This window comes from Metopolophium dirhodum, chromosome 6 (genome assembly GCF_019925205.1).
Source record: "Metopolophium dirhodum isolate CAU chromosome 6, ASM1992520v1, whole genome shotgun sequence".
NCBI classification, from domain to species: Eukaryota; Metazoa; Arthropoda; class Insecta; order Hemiptera; family Aphididae; genus Metopolophium; species Metopolophium dirhodum.
Window position 1 is genome coordinate 7056678 of NC_083565.1, and position 24798 is coordinate 7081475.

The 24798-nt window shown below is 29.0% G+C and overlaps 1 protein-coding gene across 6 annotated transcripts in view; it reads right to left on the reverse strand.

The window, feature by feature from the left end:
* LOC132946797 (neuropeptide CCHamide-1 receptor-like) overlaps window positions 1–24488 on the reverse strand; it is a 188643-nt gene extending 164155 nt beyond the window's left edge. For 5 of the 6 annotated variants that reach the window (XM_061016878.1, XM_061016875.1, XM_061016876.1 and 2 more), the window contains exon 1: window positions 24093–24483. The gene's annotated coding sequence lies outside the window, so the exon portion shown is untranslated. Of the gene's footprint in view, window positions 1–24092 lie in introns of all 6 variants that reach the window. The other variant, XM_061016879.1, reaches the window with a different exon arrangement.
* Between the last annotated feature and the right edge of the window lie 310 nt (window positions 24489–24798).

Sequence of the window (24798 nt, forward strand, 5' to 3'; positions counted from 1 at the left end):
TATTTCGAATACTTATCCTGCACAGCACAAATAAAAAAAAAAAATTCGATTTTGTCGAAAACCGAGTTGTATTATAACACCCGTTTTTCCTTAATTTTTATTTTGTTTTTCTCTGCGCTTTTGAAAACTATTTTAAATTTTAACGTTCCAAAGCACCAACTGCATTTACTTTCCCATCGAACAAGATACTGTTGAAGAAAATTTAAGCAGTTGTACTGCCCCAAACGGTGATGACAGACACAAAAAAAAAATAAAAATAAAAAAACACACATCACTGTAAAATCAATAAATTCATTGCTCCGCAAAAATAATATTAGAACATTTTTTTAAAACCAATGTAACATAAAATCGTTCATCTGTCAGCTGTTAATAACATACTTATTATATAAAACGTTTACAACAAAACCATATTATCAGAATAAAATCAAAATGTACATACTTATTCACTTTTAATTGTATTCTATAATTTTTATTTGTAGTTTCTCACCTATTCAATTCGATGTTAAATATAAAAAAAAACTTTATTCTATAATTTAAAAAAAACCCATGTAACACATTATCAACGGCCAACGACCAATACTGTCATTGTTAATAGTTAATATTAAAAAGAAAAAAAGTTTACAATTTGAAACTGTACATACTTTTAAATATACCATTATAGTTGTACAAATCTATATTCGGTATTATTGACTTATTAAAAAGATGTTTAAAATGTTTTAAAATATATTTTTAATGTACATAGTTATACCCAGAGTATAATAGTATTTTTAATTTCATAATAAATTAAGATGCCTATATTTACCTATTATAGTACAAAACTGAAATGTATTGTATCGCTTGATCAATACATTAAATTCATTATATTTTTTTATGTAAAATGAAAACATTAAAAAATAGATAAACATAAATTAAAAATATTTATTTTGTTTAATCGAAAAATAAATAATAATATCTATTTTATTTATGTGTAGTGTAAACTGTAAATCTGAGTTGCTGTAAAAGTAATCTTAGTAATCGTAATATCGTATGCATTATATTATATGTATAACGTTATGTACCAACGTCCAACATATATGTATTTTTTTTATTAAGACTGTTTTTATTAATTAACCCACGGCAACTTAGGCCATTGGGTGGTTTTTAACCGTGGGGGTGGGTACTGTAGGTTTAAACACGTGTATTTATAAGTTTGGCAAATTTTTTAGTGGGCACCCGTAGGTATCCTACATGCCCGGGTGGGGGATGGCGGCACTTCTCTCTGGACACCGTGACTTGCCCGAAGAAAAATATATATGTATTGCACCTGATGCATTTGAGTAGAGTTTACAATCCATTTGGTCATAGGAACATTAATTTAATTACTTTATCATAATACAATTCAACAAAATTATTCTTTTAAATTCAACAGAACGCTTCAATAAGAACGACATGAATAAAAGTTACAGAGAAATAATTTATGTTGTAGCTACAATAAATTGATGTACATAACTGTTTTGCTGAACACCATCTGAATATTTTTTTTATGTGTATTCTAACGCATTGCGAAAATGATAAAAGATCAATCAATCGTGTTCCAAATTGTTTTTTATTAATTTAATGGTAGGTACTTCAATAATTATTTTGTTCCAACTCATTTAAGATCAATAAATCGATAAAACACATGTTTACAAATTTGCAAGTCCTGCGATTTTTCAAAATGAATTTCTACATTCTTCGGTCGAAATATATCACATCTACGAAAACCAATTACCTATGTATTTCTAGCTCGATACATCATAACCTGTTTTTGGATTTTAGTAGTGAAACTGATCTGATATGTAAAGTATAATTTATGCACACTTGGGTTCCACAGTAATTTCTCAAGATTTTACTGGATGTAAAATATATTTTCATTCGTTTGTGTTATGAAAACTTAAGTGTTCACTTTAAACTTTCTGTTGAGAAATAAATGTCTGTAGTTATTAAAACACCATCTAACAATATTTTGAACAGCAATATGACGTGTCAATCAGGTTGCCATTGTTTTTACAACAATCTGTGTATAGTACCAATACATTAAAGTATAATATAATATTGGTACATACCTACGTCTATTGTTTAGATACGTTAACCGGATTAACGTGTTTTCTAATTATTATCATTATGTAATTTTGTATTGTAATTTTTCCCAGAATCAATTTGTTTTTAATAATATAAAATCGAATTACAAGATCATTCCGGTTAAAAAAATTCACAAAATATCTATTTTACAGTAAGATTGTTTATAAATATTCTATGACAATTTTAACAAATCATTTATTAGTAAAATATAATGATAAAAAAAAATTATCAAACTATCAAAAATATAATCACATACAAAATAAGAATTTTCATAGTATTAACTTTTTAAATAAATACCGGCACAGTATAATTTATTATTGTATATTAAAGTACAATACAAGTACATATTATTTTTTTCGGACTTCAGTAATATGTTCTAAAATAAATAATAAGTAATAACCTAATGCTATAGTAATAACTAATAAGTACACAAAGGTACTCTTTTCTACACAATTATTGTTTGTATTAATTAATTACATAAACATATATTTGCATATTAGTGTGTGGACGATATTTATAACGAAAGCTTAGTGTCTCCAAGTCTTGGGTTTTGTGCGTTAATTAAATACAAAATTGTTTGAATAAGGTATAGGTACAACCCAACTATAGGGATTGTATTATCATATTATATTTTAACAGACATATTTTCGTTAAAGAAGGATAATTTATCACGCTTATTTCATTTTCTATGGTAAATTGGATAAATAAAATTATAACCTACCTACTATCTAACGCTAATTCCATTTATAAATAGTATTGTTTTTTTTTCGTCTTTTTGAAGTTCTACGGACCATTGAGGACCAGTGCTGCCGACACACACTCTTCAGCTTACTACCTTCGCACTGTCGCCTGTCTTCTACATTATCAATCATTGCCCGAACTTATTCAGATCTTTTTTCGGGTTTTTTTACCCAACTTTATCTCGACTTTTTCCACCGGCTATTTTCCAGTCATGGAATTTTTTATGATGCAATATTGTACCTCCAGACATGGCCAACCTATTCAAGACTTTTGCTCGTTAAATATGTACTTATATTAGGCGTATTGTAGATCTCCCGCACCTCTTTATAGTATGTCCTTGTCCTATAATAAACCCCGTTTTCCAACATTGGACCGGTATATGCTTCATAGTGTTATTTTTATTTTTAATTCGAAACGATTTTGATTGATATGGTGTTTGTATTTTATAGTGATTTTATTCGAAATATATTTAAGCTGCAATAATTAAAATACGTGTATTTTAATATTACTCAACGTTTTAATCTTCCATAATAAACAACTCACTATCAGCTAGGGATGACTACATAATATAGGGGAGTTGGCAGTACGCTAATCTAAGCTTTTTTTAACATTAATTTTACTAAAAAAATATATAATATATTAAAATAATAATGGTTGGGGTTTAAGGAAGGGTTTAGCATAACGTTAAGGTTGAGATTAATATTGCACCCATTGAGCTAATTTACTGTGGGTTTCTATTTGATGCCGTTTGTACCTACTTATTTTAGTATTAACGAATTTCAATCAAATAGGTAGTATACTTAAATAATGGCACTGTTTGTTACAAATTAATGAGTGTTTAGTTAGGTATTGCAATTTCAATTATTATTGTCATTATCCTTTATGTTCATCATCAACATTAGAGTATGTAAATTTAATTTAGAGCTTATGCAAAATAATTTTACATAATAATTTCCTTTGAAGAATTGATAATGATAGTAGGTATAATATCGTATATTATGCTATGGTTCCTTAAATACCAAATGTAATTATTAGAGTTTGATTACATATTGTTTTATCAGAATAAAAAGTAAACATTCTTAAATTATTATACATAATATTATAATCTATGGTAATAGCCGTTAATTGTATAGTTAAGTGATATCAATTTGATAAACTTAAAATTATTTTAATTGTTGCACTTGTCTAGGAACAAAATATTGATGTGTATGGTATTATAATAATACCTATAATAAAAACCATACATTTATTAGTTATTACATAGAAAATAACTTAAGATACATCTATATCATAATTGAGTAGTGAGTTTTGTTTTAAATCTATTTATTACCTAACTCTGAAACAAAATTAGCTTAAGTTTTCTCAAATAAATATTTGTCTAACAAAGGTAAATTTATGATTTTAAAAAGTCTAACAGCTAGTTATACTGTTAGTAGAGTATGCACTTGCGTTTACCTTGTGAGCCATGAATTCGAATATAATTAACATTCTACCAAATTAATAATGTACCTTCATTTAAAAAAGCAATTATTATTATTATTAGATATTTTACTTCCACTTTAGAAATTAAACAAAGAGAAAACCATAAGAATGCGAATATTCAGCAAGTCTTTATAACGAGAATAATATAATAAATACTCAAATTGTCCACTAAATTCTACTAAAAATATTGCTTTATTTATTCTGAAATACTATAAGTACACTAGAGAGAATATATTTTTTTGATGCTATCATAAAACACATTTTTAGTTTATAGTCTACACTATAATATGATAAAAATATTTACAACTAATACAGAAACCATATACACCGCCTATAATAGTTACCTAGCTAATTTGTGTATATTTTTAAGTGTCAGAACCAGTGACTATTATAGCACAACAAACCTTTAAAATAATATGCTCATAAAAATGTAAAAATATGCATTAAAAACATACGAATATGCACTAAAAATTAATAACAACCACATACTAATTGCTTTTCTTTTGCAATTTTAAAAACAAGAAAAACGCAGAACACGAAACCCCGACGACGATCCAAAAATAACTATAGGTACTAAAATGTCGAATATAACGATACGTTGCATGTCATTGACAACATTTTAAAAACACCAACAATTAGATTATTTTTGTTGCTAGGTACCTGGTACCTTACCTAAATTATATCCATACGTGCCATGACAATACTAGAATTCATGATGGCTCAACTTATCAAGCCACATAACAGAGTGTCTGTCAATAGGAATACTATTAGTGATACATAATATCATAGTTGATTTAATTCTATCAAGATTTATTTACTATTTACTGCATAATGTAAAAACTAGATTTACGATATTAGTTTTTAATAACATCTTTAATGACAAAAACGATTACTGATTCTGTCATTTCTGTTGAAATGTCCGTAGTCCGTGACAACGGTGCACGATGGTAATTCAAAGGCGCCATTATCCCTTAAAGATTTTTAAATTATTTATACGTTGTAAAACGTTGTGACCGAAGAAATAATGGGACGTATACGTGTGTCGCGTCATAATATAATACGGGTTGGACGTCAATGTGAACGACGTGGAAAATTTAAACAGCTCGGCGGACACGATAAAAAGAAGAAAAAACCCTCACGATGATTGACTTCCTTTCGGGACGATGCGGCGCGTGACGGATGACTGTTGTGGAGGGAGGGGTAGTGGCTGAGAGTGATGCCATATTATATACTACTTGTGGAAGTAAATCCTCTTTTGCCATCCTATCTAACGTCTGGTGATCGCTAGATTTTTCCCCTCCACCAGGATCGCCGACGCAGCCATTCCCCAGTTAACCGAGATATATATCATCTATTATAATATTATATTATACTGGGTGATTATTTTAACAGTAAACACCGTCATCTCGAAAAGTATTCCGTTTTAAAAAAAAATTGATTTATCACTATATTATTGTTATGACTGTCTTATTTTTTAAAGTTTTTATTTATTTTTAAACGACAACATACATTTTTAATTTCAAACTCCAAAGCAGAATATTTTTTGGAAAATCTTAATGTAACTATATACAGATTTCAACGAGTTGAATTGACCAGTGAATAGTAATTAGAAATTACATTAAATACACTTAAATATAACTATAATTGACTTATCTTTTGAGTGGGAGTAAAATTAAGTAAAATATTCTCAAAGAAAATAATATTGTTTTCCAGCATATTATGACGTTAAAAATGTATTTCGTCATCGAAATAAGTAAAAGGATTTAAAACGATATAGTGATACAAAGTGGTGAAGAATGTAGGTATACGAGAGCCGTTTGGAAAGCACCTAATATATTTAAAAAAAAAATTTTAAAAAATGTATTTTTCGGATGATTAGTGTTTACTGTAAAGAAGAATCGCCGTGTTATAAATACGGCAAGCGGCCAGATCGAATATCGGAACGGTCTTTGGAGGAACGACGTATAGCTAGGTGGGCAAACGAACGATAAATCGATAAATCGCAGTCACCATAACCTACGTACTGGTACGCGCGTTGTCAAGATTAATCGCTATTTGGACCGATCAACCGAAATGATTGGCGAGGTTATTTCGCGTTTCCTTTATATCACCGCCACCGCTGTGGCGTGCACGTCCATCCATCGCGCCCGTCTGCCACCACGCCGTTGTTTCACGGACAACTACAGAAATAATAATAATAATAATAATAATAGTTAACGTCAAAAGTACGAAAGTACGAAAATCCTATGGCAAATTCGACGACGGCCGCCCTGCAGGCGAGTAGATCGTAGGTGCCGTAGGTGGTGTGTCGACTATCCATATTAGAACGTTCGAAAAGAAGAGTAGATGAGCGTTTGCCGAGTCCAATATAATCTCCTGCAGCAGGGAAACCCGAAATTTTAGAGCTTGCAGGGGTTTGGACTTGATGGGAGGAACTTTATGAAAAAATAAATAATTATTAGAAAACTGAAGGGTTTATTAATTGTAATTTGTAGCTAATATTGTTACATTATATTAATTTTACCTATCAATTTAACACTGGAGTGGTAAGCAATATTATATTATATAACATGAATATATTTAATAATTAATTATATATCTATTATTATAGAAGCGATTATTAATGATGCTATAATTTCTGTCATATTTATAATAACTATTACAACAATGAAAGCCTGCGCGTAGCATTATTATAATTTTTTTATGTTATGGCATAATTAATTATTAATACGTTTGGTCATAGAACATCTATTACGCGTTTATTAAAATATAATAAACGTTTTAAATTCAAAAATATATAATTTTGGGTAGCGGTCGAGTCTAGAGCACAATAACCTCATTTCGCCCTAGTCGTGCTTACGTGTGTTTGTCATTGTCAAAAGGAGGGGGAGGATTCAATGTTTGGCGACCGCGTTTGGTGGGAAAAATCCCACGTGGTTTTTTTTTATACATTTTTAGCGATAGGACGTCAGAAAAACAAGACTTCCCTCCCAAATCCACCTAAAAGGAAAACAACTCGACTTCCATTGTTATATGACGACCGATCTTATATATTATTATTATACGAGTTCGCGATCGGTCAACTTTGGGGATTTTCCTTTTTTCGAATTCAAAACCCTTGCATCCGTTATCAATCACCCTGTGGGGGGTGACCTATAGCTATAACCCCTAGGGGTGCAGCTAACCCCCCTTGCGGTCGTGTTCAATCGCCGGCCACCGTGGTGCTTATATACACAACATGTACGCAAATGCACAACAATGTTCGTCCTACTGTGGACCCGTCTTTAGGAATTCGGGTATACATTCAATGTTGAATAAATATCAAAATGTTCAAAATCATTTCATATAATCATCATCGTTTATTTTAAATCAACAAACCAATGTGAATTTATCGTCTTAATTAAATAAGTTCAGTTGACATTCAAAAATCAGGGTTGTCCATACTCCATTCAAATATTGCCAATAATCGGCCCTAAGATTTACATTTAGCATCTTTAGAACAAACTATAATTTATTATTATTATTATTATTATTATTATTATTAGTTAGTACTTAGTGTTAGACATAAGATATTGTGAAAAAATACATTCTTTACAAGTTTATAATATTTTACAAGCTTATAATTTTGAGTTGACGAGTTTACAATCACTCTCCAGTTCATGCATAATGCATAAGACTTGTAAATAATACAAAATTTATAAAAAAAATAATATAAATAACAACACTAGACAGTGTACTTTCAGCTTGTATACTAAGAACAAATGGAGACAATTACGAACATTACAATTATTATACTAAAGTACAATAATGACGGAAACGATTCTATATATCAATTTATTGGTAGTCGGTTACGTCATCTGGTTATCGGATGGTACTGAACGATATAAATTTGTAAGAAATCTAATAACAATTTAAGGTAGTAATACATAATAAGTTAGACAGGAGTAAATTTCGACCTCACGTAGTTATTGGTTACGGGTACCTAACATTATATTATTATCATTAGTGTCCAGTAATATAGTGTTATGTTATGTCAATATATTGTTGCAGTGGTGAAGAGGTTTTTGAGAGGCCACTACCTCTGAGATTTTTGAGGGGTGGGTGGTTTGGATAGTCGGATAAGAATTTTGTACGGTATACAGATTTATGCATAGTATTACGATCGTTCGTATGCATTATATTCGTATATACTAACGTAATTTGGTATTTTGTACAGCCTGCAGAATTGCATGACAGTTGTGAGAATTGCATGAGTGAATGACATGACACACTCTCGACTATAAATGTTTAGCTTTTTTTAAGTTGACTTTTAATATTTTACGAACACAGTAATACAAATATTAAATCATTTTATTTATTAATAAATAGGTACACTGGTGGTTGGAATGGTTTTATAAGTTTTGTAATAACTCAATATTTCCCTCTGACACGCACCTGTTGGCTCTTATGAACCGACAAAAATTAATGTGTATAATAGATTTCCAGAATGACCCAACGGCCAACATCAAACAAATAAAATATTTTTTTACCGAAGACATTTTAGTTTTTATTATTTTATATTCAGAGTCTTAATATAAAAATAATATGAATAAAAGTGCCTCGGAACACAGAAAATGTATACATTTTATTATTGTTTTTTAAAAATAGCGTACCTATAGTATTACAACTATACGGAGCATGTAGTGAATAATCATTATTTTTGGCTCGGCATGTTACAGAGGTTTGAATTGTTATTGTTCTATTTAAAAATAATAGTTTTAAAAACTCCCATCGCCTGACCAAAACAAATTAAAAATACTGGTCATATACTATACATAAGTGTAACTATAATTTAAAAATTGAAATGTTTTTCAACGTTAGACACTTTTAATAATACAAATTTACAATGTACCTATATCAGATTTCGTAAATATTAGGTATAAAACCCGTCAACACCTTAACTGTTTATTATTATATTTTATTAGTGATGGTCATGTATAGTTTGAACAAAAGTATACCTATTACCTAGGTAGGTCCTAATATGTAGATATATATATAGTATTACATCAATAAGACATAAATACTACAATAGCGATCACATATCCTGGTCGACCTTGTCACGGATCAAACACCTTACAGATAAAAAGGTTTTTTTGTTTATTTTAAAACTATAAAACATGAACAAATTATAATATTGATTGAAAGCCCCATGATCATGAACGTCGTGCCATTACCCTTTTCGTTTGTCATGGTTTATAATAACGTGTAATTAAGATCAACTTCATGTTTATATATTATGTCCACAATAATGGTTTTACTTGGGTAAGGTTAAATTGCAATTGGGTTTAAAAAAGGTAATGGCCAAACTGCACACGGGTAAAATATAGGTTTCAACAAAAATGTTCGAAAAATAAACTTAATTTAGACGTTTTAAAAACACTATTTCCCTTCCCACCTATTACTGAATTAATAATTATTATTTTTATACATTTGTTCATATATTATAATATATATTATACTAGCTGTTGTCTAGGAATAAAAATTCTTATTCGCAGCAGTATATTATCAGGTAGGCAATCTATCTGCGGTAGATCGCGGACCCCGTGCTGTTTGTACGTAAGTGTATGCTTTAACTCTAAAATATCAAAGCTATACCAAGTTGGTCGTTTTTACTTAATTCCGCCTACGGTAGATTAACCACCGATACATATAATATCAAAACACAGCGTACAAAAAAATTGAATGCATTGAATGAATACACCGATTTCACGGCTACCAATAATTATTATTATAATAGCTTTAAAACCCATGGCAACCATTTATAGACAAAAATTTTAACCGTAAATCTCTAAATCCCCGTTTGAGCACATCCCCTGGTTGGACCTAGGGGGATGATTTGAGAATCTAAACCATCCGAGGCGTCACCCAAAAGCATACAAAAAAATGCATTCAAATCGATCCGGCCGTTCTCGTGTTTTAGCGAGACTAACGAACAGCAATTCATTTTTACATGTATAGATAGTATTAAATATGATTTAAAATAATACATTTTTGTAGAAATTATTAGAAACTGGACTTAAATCATAATAAATAGAACTGCACTGACTTAGGTAAGAGATGTGTTCGAAAAATACCTAATATTCGGTTTTTCTTGTAATACCGTCTACAATAAACCGGTTAATACTCTGATAACAGTAAAAGTTTAGATTAGTACAGTCTATGCCCTATATACACCTATACCATAGGTACAAATTATATATTTATATAGGAAAAAAAACTTATTTTAACCACGCAAATGATTATTGATAAAACTATTGTCAGTCCTAAGCATGTTAGTGGGAATGAAAATGAGTGGTTTCAAAGTTTAAATTATATTTATTTTTCGAACAATTTTGTTGAAACTCCTATTTTGACCCAAGTGCAGTTATATCTTTACCTACTTGTTTTTGACCCCAGTTCGACCATTACTTTTTATTAACCCAAGTGCAATTCAACTAGGTAGGCACCAATTTATTAGGGTAAAAAATGTAATTCGATAATCCTTTAACTTTAACCTATTCTAACTTATAACTTTTAACATAGGTATAACAATTATATAGTATTGTGTTTGGTAATACAAACAATGAGACAACCGTACATCGTTTGCGCATCACTTTTGTTCATTTAGACTTATTTTGTGAGATTGTCACTGAGCTTCGTTCGATTTGCATTGCCAATTTACCTCACGTCTAGTTATCATACATAATGTGTACATCAGCATATATTTTAACAATATAACTGGAAGAGATTACCTAGTAAGACTACCCAAAAATCCAAGTTGTTTATAAACTTTCAGCTTAAATTTGATGGTTATAATATCTTCAAATATTGAGGAAGAGCCTTTTTCTGTTAAAAATAATTAACTTAGGTATATCATGACAAGAACTGTGTGACTCATAACCACGACCGTCGACCAACCCATGTAGTCTATGAATTATAATTATGACTAGATATTTAAAATTTAATTGAATAAGCCAATGTATTTTTAATTTAATACATAACATACGTATTATATTATGTGAATAATATATAACAACTATTGAATATTTAAGTTCAACTAAAATTCGGTATCTATTAAAAGTAAAATGGATGTAGGTACAACTTGAGTTGTAATTTTCAATATTTTTTATACCCAATCCTATTGTTCGATACGTCGATGAACGATATTTTGGCACAGGTAAACCGACAATTCGCAAACGATGACCAGCTCACACGAACATATTATTATTTTAATGTACCTATGACACGTTTTAACTTTTAACTAAAACGTTTTATAATAATATAATATAGTTCGTACCCGTACTATAATAATTATTGTAGATAGTACCTACATAGTATTGTAAATTTTAATTTTAATTACATTGGTTTTTGTCTGTGAAACTGAATTCTTCATAAATCAGGTAATGTTGACGATTTAGTTATTCATATTTTAATCGCTATTACCTACTTTAAAAATAATTATATTTTAATAAGTACATATAAATAACTTTTAAATGTAATTTTATTTAAATATTTCCCATCATTAGATTTGAAAATGATAAGTACAAATATCACACAACAAAAATTATAAATGTTGCTATTTCAAGAAAAACGGCTTGTATATTTTAAATAAAATATTTATGATACTAAAAAACTAAAAATAAAAACACGAAAATCATTAAAATTAAAACGAGCATCTAAGCTTATAATATCACTGTTGGTACTAATGACTGTAGTCGAGTAAGAGGGTGTTAACGAAAATCCATTGTTAGTGGTTATATAGGGGTTTTTACATAAGACACAATTCGTAAATATTTTACGTGAGTATAATATTTTATGAAAATTTGAATAAAAACAAGTTTTTACACAAAAAACACAATAAATACTTCCTGCTTTTTCATTATTGAGGCAATCATCACATGTATTATGAAGTACACGAACATTATACATTTTTCTTTATAAAAAATTACAAAAATTATAAACTCATACCTAGTTATTTTCTTTGCCTTTCAGCCTTTTTTTTTAAACTACAGATCCATTATTTGTTTGAGTACACAATATATCGCATAATTGTATTTAACATCAAGTCTTCGATATTATTATACCTAATAACATGTGTATAACACAGATACCTTTAGAAATTCCCTTACGAGCAATCAAATCCAGTGGCTAGTTGACTACTATGCCGTAATCGGAAAAAAAAATGTAATAATTCTGAAACCTGAGCTATATTGTATTCATATTTCTATATGTATGTATCTACATGATTATTTCAGTAAAATTAATAGTCTCAACGGTATCAAAATTATTACAATATTATTAATAGCATTCATCAAACTATATTAGGTATACCTACCTGCCTACATACACGGGTGCACAAACCAAAAAGAAATATTTTAATACCAGTTACATTGGGATCAGGGCGTTGCTCAGGCGAGCCTTAAAAATCAGCTTATATAATTCAATAATGATACTAATAACAAAAGACCATAAGTAATTTGAGAACAACTAGAACACGAATAGTATCACATGATTAGCATAAATCATAATATTATTACTATTATCTTACGTAAACAAGACTTGCAACACAAGCATCCGCCTTACATCAAAAAGTGCGGAAATCAAACAAAACTTATAATTTAAATATCAACTTGTCGTGACCTATTAAATTAATGTAGGTATATAAAAAAAAAAATTTAATTACTGGAGGGTACCATCGCTGGATGATTTCCCTCATCTTGTGTTTCATGTGTTATTATTTTGTATGTATATGGTGTTATGTCAGTCATCCATTTTACTTATTGTGTTACGTAATACAGATTGTAAATTTTCTAAAATAAAAAAAAAATAAAAAAAAAAAAAAAATATCAAATAAATAAACAAATAATTTATTGATATATATATATTTTAGATTCTAGGCGATTTTTTTACAACGACGTGTTTTTTTTTATGTCTTCCATCAGGTTTTTGGGCAATAAAAATGCTCAAATTTCCGACTTCAACATCTTTTCTAGAAAGAAATTTAATCTAGTTGTTACTTTGGGGGGTAAAAGTAAAAAACTCCTTGTGTTTTCAAAATCATCAGGAAAAACCAACAAAAAATTAAGTAATAATTGAGATTTTAGGCAAAGCCGATTATTGAAAAAATCTATTTAGTTTTTGGAGTAACTAAAAAAATAACCATCGATACATGAAATGTTCAGCAAAAATTGAAACTTTCTATACACCAACAAATTTTCAAAATATTTTGACTAATTTGAACTATTAATTATAGGCCTAAGAAAATTTCGATTTTTATTAGTATTTTTTAACTATTGTCAATTTTTGTCAACATTTTCGATCTGTCAAAAACTTAAACATTTAATGCAAGATTGCTCTACATAAGTTTTGCAACATTTAAAAAAAAAGTTTATCAGAATATCAAATAAATTTTTGATAAGGATTTGAGTAAGACCACGATATTCAACAGTAAATTAATAAATCCTCATGGAACGATTTTCTTATTTTGTTGTAATTCAAAAAGTATTTACTGTAAGTACTTGTCATTTTCATCAAATGTTTATTTTATAATTTTCTATACATGGTAAAATATTTCGACATTTTGAGTTAATTAAAGACATTTGAAATTTTCATTGTTTAGTTTTTTTTCTATAAATTTCAATATAATTTTTTTCGTTGGGTCGAAAGGCGAAAGCTTCAAAATGTAATCCAAAGTTCCTCCTAGGTATTTATAAAAGCAGTTGAGAAACATTAAAGATTTCTGCAAGGCACGATCTTTTTAAGTATTTAAAGTTCAAATTTTGACAAAATGTTTCAAAATATTGAAAATTTTGAAAATAATATATTGTAGTTGAAAAATTAAAAGATTTTCAATTTTGATAGCTAATAATAATTTAAAACAAGAATTTCATACTGTATTTTAAGTTCAAATTTGGACCAAGGATAATGATAGTTATTTTGATGTAATTCACAAATATTATTTGTGGGTACTGAAACTTTTAGAGTTCCTACATTATTTTATATTTTTATACACAATGACATTTTCAAATGCAATTTGTTCGACAACACTAATGCTTAATAATACCTAAAATAAATTACTTTAATCACAATAATATTATCAAATATACTTAATAATATTATAGGCTGACAGACGATCTTCGCATAGAAACGTTTATCGTATTATACGATTCATATACAATGATTTTATATCATTGAATTTAAGTTTGACACATCCATTACGATGACTCTCTACTGTTTCTAGACACTTAAAGGAGGTACAGCAGAACGTTACCCACTTACTGGCTCAAAGCAGGACGATGAATGTATTGTATTTCAATGACTTGTGTGTGTGTTTTTTTTTGTCTCTGTGTCACGATAAGTACCCAGTCAAAATAATGCTTCAATTTTCAACTTCAGTACCTTTTCCGATGGGAAAGTAAATCTAGTCGGTGCATTTGGGTGGTCAAAGTTTAAAATTCTCAGCAGTTTTTAAAAGCACCAGGAAAAACTAGAATTTTCAAATAAATCGATTTTGGTGTTTGGTGTAACTCTAAAACAAAAGACCGTTAATACATGACATTTTTATTGAATATTTATATCAGCATTTTCTATACACCGTAACATTTCAAAAATATTTTAACTTGTTAAAATATTTTGACAGCTTGTTACGGAAATTTTCAGTTTTCTAATTTTTTAGTTTTTTTTAATCTCTGTCTATCTTTATCAAAAGAAAAATGTCTACTGGAAAGTAAAATTAATTTTTGTGAGCATTTGAAGATAACATTTTTACAAAATTCGATATTTACTTGATTTCTTGTGTAACGATTTTCTTATTTTGTTGTAATTTAAAAACGAATAACTGTAGATACTTGAAATTTATACCATGTTTATTTTATCAATTCCCATACTTTATAAAATTTTCTAAATATTTTGACTCGTTTTGAGCTAAATACTTACGGTTAATTTAAATTTTAAATTTTCTTAGTTTTTTATTCTATAAATGTCAATTAAATTGTATTTTTTAGGTAAAAAAGCATGAAAATGTAATATAAAACCATCGATGTATTGTTACAATAGCAGTTGAAAAATATTTTAAAAAACATAGGCATATTTTTCTTTAAACATTTAAAGTTCGAATTTTGACAAAATTTATCAAATTTAAAATTTAAAAATGATTTTGTAGTTAAAAATGTATAAAATATTAATTAAATATTATAGCTAAGGACTGAACATGTTAAACAAGGTTCAGCGTAAGTAGGTTATTCTGTATCCAAAAAATATAGAAAATATAAGAACACAGTTTTTGTTGTAATTAATTTATGTTTAAATTTGGACGAAATTAGTCATTAGATATTTTAACAAAGAAGAACGATTTTAGTTTTGTGTTATATTTTTAAAATATTATTCATGGGTACTTGAAACTTCTAAATTATATTATTATATTGTAATTTATTATAATATTTACAAAATATGATAATAAACAAATAATAATAATTCAACTTAACCGCTGTATGTCCGTAGTAATAATAACATTATAAATATAATATAAAATATCCTAGTCCGACAAACCACTCCGCTCAGAATCGTTTTTCGCATACAACAGGCACAATTACACAATTAGGAAGGCCGAACTATCAACAACATTTTATTTTGAGTAGCCAACATTTACATTTACATTCAAAATGTTGACTAATTTACAGAAAGGTGCTGTATATTTTTACAAATAATACATACGATTTGAGAATGTCTTAAAGGATATTAGATAAGCGGCGGTAATCTATCCATCCATCTATATATATATATATATAAAAGACAAAAAATATTTTCAATTGACTGACTGACTGTGTCCTTTATGCATTCCTAAACCGTTCATCCGATTACGATGATATTTGGTACAGATATAGATTAGACCTTAGAATATAGCCTGGACTACATTTTGTCACGAAAAAAGGTCCAACCCGGGGATGTTCTCAAACAGGGATTTTGAGATTATTGTTATTACTATAATTTTTGTTCATAAATGGTTCTATTAGTTTTAATAATAATTAATATTATTATTAATGCGATAAGCCGGTGTATTTTAGTACAGAATGTATTGAGTTCCGACCACGGTTTCGGTGCACCGATTTTTCACATTTTTTGATACTATTTAGAGTTAAATTATACACTTTACGTAAGCACCACGCGGGTAGATCTAACCGCAAGTCGATTGCCTACCTGAGAATATACTGCTCGCATAACCACAAAAACCTAGAAATAGCAACGCATTGCCGTGTCAGCTAGGTAGTTATTAATGAAATATGATACTTAATAAGTATAACATGCCTGACTGTAACTTTATGGTAAATATTGTTTTCGTTTTGATAAATGCCACTGTTCAAATGTATAGATGTGTATATGTGGGTATGATAAAACTTTGAATGAAAATTTCTTTTGAATAGACTTCTAAATTTAACAACCTCTTGGTTCTTAATAACAGTGTGACCTGTTATATTCATAGTGATGTTATTTTGATGCAATGAAAAGTCAAATAGTTTTATACAGTTTTTTTAAAAGATACCGCAATTTGAAATATGGGCTTTCCAAACCATTTTCGGAAAAATTGTTTTTCAAACGCATAGCGTGTTTTATAATTGCTGTAAATTACTTTAATAGTGTGTGTCGCTTTTCAGTTTTTAATAGCTTATTATTATTTTATATTTTTATATTTTATAAAGTTTTTAACAAACTATATGTAGGCACTTTTATATTGTCTTATTATTACAACATATTTTTTATTTAAGTTAAAGAATACTGAATACAACTGAAAAATGTACAAGTTTTATAAAATTTATTAATTTTTCGTCTTCTGTTTAAATATGTTATGAACAATGTTGATTAAAATTGTATAGATGTTAAAAGCACAAAGAAAAATGTTATAGTATATATATATAGATAAAGAATAACAATTTTAATATATAAATATTAAATTTGGAACAATATGATTACAAGTAGATTCAATTTATATTTTAATTAAATTAGCGAATACATAGCGAATACGCTTTAATTATATACGAATTACTTCGGAAATATGTCTATTTACCTACCTACTATTAATTTCAAACGTTTTGTTTTTATTCATTTTTATTTTATAACTTTTTTAATTTTACAGGTGGATACGTAAATATAAATATAATGAAATAAAATGTATATATGTATATGTATAATTCAGTACAATTGTGTGCTTTTTATAATGTCCTAAATTAATCAATCCGAAAACAGATGATTAGAAGACAATTATAATTGTTGCTTTGTAAAACGTAATCAAAATCATTTTAAAACATCTATTAAAAATCCATTGAAGTATTTCTCGTGAACCATCGTTGTTACATCTACAATCTACATGTATGGAAAAGTATGGAGCATTGTATGGAACATGGAACACACCGCAACGTTTAATGACAATGCAACAAGACAGTAATAAATACTTATTATTATAAATGCATACAATGTGTACACTTTCCGCAAACGCTCTGAAATATTATACCTGTTTGACACAATTGCGGAAAAGTGACTGTAGCCTTTCCCCCGTCCGTCCTTCCGACCACAACTCTATATTGTAATCATACCCGGTAAGGGGTTATGGATTATCCGACGATTAGTACTTAAATCAATAATCAGACGAGACGCTGTAGTGGCACGTCCGCTACAAGGCTCGTTCTTATGTCACTCGGTCGCATTATAAATTTATAACGATTCCTGATGCTTTTGTGAGCATTCGAAAATATTTGTTTTCAGTGAAAACTAATTTTATACAAAGTGCCTGCATATAATTATAGTCCCGTGCGTCTGACAGTATCGCACACCAAATTTCATATTAAACATTGTAAAACATTTTGCAACGTGGTTTGAACGCACGGTAATATGAATTAAATATTTAAATGAGTCCGGTAATCAGACTAGCTCACTTGTCGCGGGATTCTGTGGTGGCGAGTACTGGTGACGAAAAAACAAACAAAAATGTATAACCACGCGTGTTACTGCAGTGGAGTACATTTCACCAACCGCAGATTATCAATAAACAACCGATCATTCAAATTTCCACGAGCACACACAAAATTGAATATTGAATGACGCAACAGCGTACAAAGCATTGCAGGGAGGCCTTCAATTTATTGAAGGATGAAAATTGTCTTCCCACGATGAGTTAGTAAATCGACAATTTCGATATCAGAAAACCGTTAAGCTGATTAGCCACAGCCTGGCGCACCTGCAGGGCTTATGTTCAGTTCGCTGCCACCACTGACCATTTCTGTGATAAGTACAATTTTTTTTAAAAAATTATATTGTATCTGCAAGAATGCCTGTATCTCTCTTGACTGCTTTATTTTCTGATAGAACCTCAATACGCATTGTAAGAAGCTACATTGTAAAAACATTGTAAGAATCTGACATATCAGCAAAAAATCGTTTCAAAATTTTTCTTTATTTTTTAGATGTTTTCAAATAAAACAAAAATGCAAATATAATATAGTTGTACTTAACTATAAAATAGTTATTTAAATTTGTCATCACCCATCAAATAAATCGGTTTTTTATGTTTTGAATATTAATTATAATATAATTTAGGTAGGTACCTAACTACCACTAAATTATTAAATTAAAAATAATAAATTAACAACTTTACCAATTATAATATTAAATGTTGGTAATAAAAACTTTGGAGACTATAATATACGAGAAAAGAATGTTCTATATTAAATCATGTATATAAAATTATATTTATTATGATTTATTAAACGAAAATGTTAAAACTTTTAATGATCTCTATAAAGAATTTGAGAAAATTTTGTTTTTACTTACCACCATTGGTTTAAATGAAAAACGTCAAACTTAAAAATTTGAATTAGGTAAGCGTTTTTTGGAAATGTTTGAATAATACGAGATCAATTATAAAGGGTCAAGTATTAATTATTAATTACCTACCTGCACAATATAATCAATTGTCACGGACCACAAGTGTCCGCAACTACTGGGGACGTTTTTGTAGACTGCTGGTTGTTTTGAAGGATAAATATTTTTCCAGGGCCTTATATTTTAACGAACAAATTTAATTGATACCATATTATTAAAAAAATAATAACTATAACGAATTTTCAAATATGCATTTATCAGGGAATGTATAACTAGTGAAAGACCTAGAGAGTCTATCCCTATCCTCTAAAGTGTTATATCACACACTATCTGCAAAACTTATATCATAGTTATAGCATATTACACTAAAATGCACTCTAAGTACATTAATATATGTGGCTGCAACGACAGTGAAAAGGTATATTATATCTATTGCATTTGGTGAAAGAAGACTAAATAAAAAAAAAAATGTAATATCGTACATATTAAAATATTTTATATTAAATTGTATTTCATTTACACAAAATATAATTGAGAGAGTGTGGGTCTTCGAGGTTCACTTTGAAGGTATTTATTTTTTTCATTCATGTTGTTTGTGAATTCCAATGTCATAAAATATAAACAAAGGCTTGCGCTTTCGTTATCCGATAGTAAATAAGTACCTACACAGAGTTACTCTGTAAGTACTAAGTACTAAGTAATCAGTAAATCGATGAAGTAAATTTTTTTTTTTTAATAAATCGTATTTTGAATAAGTGATTTATTTAATTAAACCGACGAAAAGTAAGACTTGACGACGGATGCTGAATAACATACATATTATGTAATACTGTAAAATATATCATACTATTAAACCTATAATACTATTATTTACATTACCTATTATATTACCTATGTGTCAACGAAAGCAACGAAAGCCGAAAGGTTCAACTACTTTCGACAACTTAATTTTGCTAATTTGCTATTTTAGTTGAATAGTTTACATAGTATGTTATCACCAATGTCCATATAATATTACATAATAAAGAAAAAATAAGATTATATAGCTAAGAGTAGGTAACACGACATTTTAACCTATAACACAACGCACGGTGAAAGGGTTACTGCAGAGTAGGGATAAAGTTGATCATTATATTATTATTATTATTATTTTACGGCATCACTGCATCAGTGGCGTAATTAGGAATTTCTTATGGACGGAGTCAAGTTAATTTTCCAAACACATTTAAGTGGGGGGTTCCACTACAGAATATATTTATAAATATATTAAATGTTTAGATAGGTATTTATGGGGCCCATGATGGACCTCCCCCCGTAAATACACCACTTTACTGCACGCATGACTCATACATTACAATACTTAAGTACGCGTAAACAACTGAAGTAGTGAAGTGTATTATACAGCAGCTTAAATACTAGGTCCAAGAGTTGCAGGAACCTATTTAATATAGAAACGCATTCGTGTGGATACATTTAAGACCGTTTGAACTTGATTTATAATGTATTTACCACTTTTCATAATATTAAATATGCTGTTCAGTGTTTTACCACGAGTTGATAAATCCCCACGCATACAACAAAATTATTGTTTGACGCAAACATTTTTTTAAAAATATATTTATGTGTATATAAGCTCAGGAAATGGTTTGTAACACCAAATCATAACATTTTATGCGAATCTTGTTCCTTCTAATCATATATTGTCCTATCGTTCCATAATAATTATTAATTTACTGAACACTACAAGTCACAACACTATAATATATAAGGTATCTGCAGAGATATACTCTGGTTACCAAATTTTCAGATGAATTCTAATAATCATTTTGATAACGAAGTATAGGTATGAACTAAAATTGCAACAATGTCAATATATATTTTATTATGATAGTTGCATGATTACCTAAATACTAGTGCAAAACTAAATTACGTACATATAATACTATGTAATTATTAATATTACTATGATAAATTATAATAAGCATAATTCCGATTTTAAAAATATGTACGCGATTATTAATTATTTGTTGATTTTATATTAACTAGAACAGCGCGTTACCCAACCTGGGGGGGGGGGGGGGCGTGCACACATTTCTGGGGAGGCGCAAACAGCCATCATAGAGTACAATTTGTATTTATTTTATCATTTATTTTATTTTATTTTACAATGAAGGGAAAAAATTATAAATGAATAACGACCGGTTATCGGGTATCGATAAATATTACGAGTGTTTAGCCGCTAAACACTCATAATCTTCGCCTGGACACTAAATTGTTTTATGCCACCACGACGTCCGTAAACTAATTGTTTCAATTTATAGGAGGGGGTGCGATGTTTTTGAAAATCTAAAAAAGGAACGACGGGGCGTAGAATAGAAGAGGTTGGGAAATGGGAACCACTGAATTAGGTATACGTCATAATATAGTATACAAACACTTTTATCGACAAACACAAAATAATGTGTTATACTGTTTCGTTTACTCTTTTTACAAAGTGAGTGTAAAACCAAAATCGCAATTTTATTAGAAAATACCGAACGTACCTGATATCTCACCACCCTTACATTATATACGCGTGTATATCGATCAAATATAATATGTTCCTGAACACTACCCGATTCGAATAACTAACATACCAATACGTGTTGGTGTTACAACAACATCACGTATATATTTAAACTTTGTAGCTTTATTGTTTGAATTCCGCGTGATTGAACGTCGAATATGACTTACGAGTATAGTTATCAAGAGTATATTATAGCAGTGCCAATTTCGAAGATGAGAAAAAAAATTAAACGGTTCTTTTGAAAATATCTTGACGAGGAAAATTATAACCCGTCAATCATGTTATTGAAAAGTTATATAGTTATGATCGTCCATTGTTTTTCAGTTTAAACACGCTGAGTATTTTTTCAAGCTTTATAAAATATGACATATAAATTATCAACGTTTTTGGAAAATGTAATTACTATAGTAAAATTAATAACTCTGAGCATGGTTTTAGCCAATTATTTTACCATTTAATAATTTAATAATTAATCGAAAATCTTGAGTACATTTTTTCATTGGTTTTTAAAGTTTGAATAGCCATGATTTTTTTTCATGTTGTAAGTTATGATGTACGTAAAGTCACAAATTAAAATTCAATAATTTTGTCGAATATACTTTTTAGATGTATGTACTTTTTAATACTGAAATTCTAATGACAATCGTGTATTTAATATTTGTTGTGTTATAATATTGTAATATAATTTAAGCATTTGGCTATAATAAATATTCAACAAGATTATAAATTATAATTATCCACTATGGTGTTATTCACGAATCACGAACGAACAAAAAAAAAATGAGCATTATTAATTCTTTAATTTAACCGTCAATAATAAATGTATTCCTGATAATATGTTTATATTTTCGCAAGAATTATAGCACCATTGAATTAATGGCAAACCAATCAGAATTTAAAATTTACAAAAAAAAAAAATCTTTTAAAATTCTTATGGTTATTGGTGTTAAAAGATTATTAATTGAAATTAAAATTTTGTTTTACTATAGTAACGTTCAATTCACTTCAAGTTCACTATCACACCGACTGATTTTAAATCACTTACAGCCAAATGATGACAACAAAATTAATTTAATTATAATACATTTTACTGTATTCGATAAAATATATATATCAAAATCTTATTTAAAATCTTGTTTTATAACATTTTGAATTATGCCACATAAAAATGTTTTAAATCCTTCCAAAATGATTGGTAAATGTATACGAATTTTCAGATAAGTGCTTAGAGTGGTGTTTAAATTTCTTGTACCCTAAGTAATATAAACTTATTATTCCCCTCCCACTTCGAAATAAATTAACCAAATCCCCGCTGTGGTATAATTTTTGATTACTGATGTCCCTTTCTGCCCTTTTTATGCACATTTTCTCTATCCCTATAGGCACACTACAGGTATGACATAGTTCTAAGGAAAATTCGTTACTCTATATTGAACCATCAGTCAAAGTGATCTTGGACCAAGAGGTTCTTGGTTTAGATTGAAAAGTCAAATTCATTTCTAACATAACTGATTTGATTTATAATCTAAATACAAAAATAAAAAATCTGTTGACTGGGTTATTATTTTACATATGGCGTACTTACACAAAAATGTTATTACAACTGTATTAAAATATTATATAGGTACCTAACCCATACATTTCAATAGATAATAAGTCTATTATTATGTAACATAATATTTTTTGTTAAACTCTTATTTTTTGTTTATTTTATAAATAATTTATAAAAATATGTGACTCATGGATCACTCTACTGTTTTATTCTTTAAATTGTATACTAAATCAATAGACTGATACAATTTTCTTATAAAATTAATTAAAACTATAATAATGTAGATTGTAGATAAAATAATAATTATTCTAATTCACATTATCATACTGATCGTAGAAAATCGAAAAAGTACTTGCCTCGTATGACACAGCTGATATTACGCGTTATGTTCTGTAATTTTTGACATTCATTTTTACTTTTTTCCAATCAGGTTCAAAAACACTAAACATGGTCTTAACCTTCGTTTTCATTTTTTTTTTTATATAATATCATGTAGTGCATAATTTTAGTTATCTCAGTAGCTTTAATCAAATATAGTGTATAATGTGCATTGCCTTTATATACCTATTTTAAGTTGGTTGTGTTTGCAGTGTTTGATAATTTTGACACATTGACGTTTTAAGTCGAATGAGTAATAATGAACGTGCGCGTGTATTATTATTTACGAACCATATGAATCTATTGTCTATACCGGATAATATTTACCACTATAATATAGGCGACCTCTAAAATGCGATATCGCTCTATACGAGCTTTACTCACCTGGGCGATCCTCTGCGTCGCGTCGGCACAAAAACGTTCTATGATATGATTAATATTCGGGTGAGGAATAGAATATAGTTATTTTGATCTGCGTTATTATGTAATTATGAGCGAACGCACGAGATGGTTTTTTTTTTTATTTTCATTCAGTAGGTAAATGTTTTCCAAATTTCCCGTACGGATTTTCCGATCATCGTTCGAGTGCCAATACGTCGTCCCACCACGCCACACGCGAAAACAGCAGTAGTATATACCTACACGACTTGTCACCGCCGCGGTACGGTTTCAACCATGTGGCATGACTGACGTGATAACGTAACCTAGTCGGTTTCAGCCGCTCGTTTTCCGATTGCCCGCGACCGCGGCTGACCGAAACGCCCCAAACGTTACCGGTCAGAAACGATCCACGCGCGACCCGACCGAATTCTGTCGTCGCGGCGCAGTACTCGATGAACAAAGTATAATAATGGGTACTACAAAATGTCATATTGTAAGCCAGTAATTGTTATCACATCGTATGAAATATGAATAATGTGCATCTGCAGTGGCGTATGTTATTGGAATAAATTTATTTCGGAGGGGGTTTTATAAAAAAAATAAATATATTTAATTGATATTATATTAATATTTATAATCGTTGTATTGAAATGCCGTGCTAACAATACATTTCGGAGGGGGGGGGGGAAGATGAGAGGAGTCACAGAGT